Raw genomic sequence first — 503 nt, 5'->3', positions numbered from 1 at the left:
TACCTGTGCAACCTGATTGGGCTGCAGGTACCGCCTCATGCTACCAGAAGTGACAAGGACACTAGCAAAACACAAACCTAGAGAGTCAGTCATGAAGGATCAGGAGAGAGCAACTGTCTGTGGACACCACATGTAGAACCATTCCCTTTTTGGGGGTTGTCTTGCTTTTGCCTCCATTGCACCTGTTGTCACTTTCATTTGCACCAAAGCAGGTGAAACTGATTCACAATCACTTGTTCTTCCTAAATGGACACATTGATATCCCTGAAGTTTAACTGACTTAGTGTTATACTGTGATGATTTAGTGTTCTCTTCACTGTACTTTGTGTTTTCTGCTAATAAGCAAATGTAACCATGCTAACATGCTAATGTTGTTAACATCTGCTGAAAATCAGCATTCTGGTATTAGCATTGTTAGGATACTGACATGAGCATTTTCCTTAGTTTTGCTGAGTGTTTAAGATCTTAATAAATAATATTTTATTACTGTGATGTTTATTAAA

General features: G+C 38.8%; 1 protein-coding gene across 4 annotated transcripts in view; it reads left to right on the top strand.

The window, feature by feature from the left end:
• Nucleotides 1-503, top strand: part of ltbp1 (latent transforming growth factor beta binding protein 1) — a 129,691-nt gene that overhangs the window by 63,147 nt on the left and 66,041 nt on the right. The gene's annotated exons all lie outside the window — the stretch shown is intronic.

The sequence above is a fragment of the Seriola lalandi genome, unplaced genomic scaffold, assembly GCF_002814215.2.
Source record: "Seriola lalandi dorsalis isolate HSWRI2012SDOR001 ecotype SW California unplaced genomic scaffold, Sedor1 jcf7180002054980, whole genome shotgun sequence".
NCBI classification, from domain to species: Eukaryota; Metazoa; Chordata; class Actinopteri; order Carangiformes; family Carangidae; genus Seriola; species Seriola lalandi.
The sequence above is the reverse complement of the archived record's forward strand: the minus strand, read 5'-3'. Positions and strand labels throughout refer to the sequence as shown.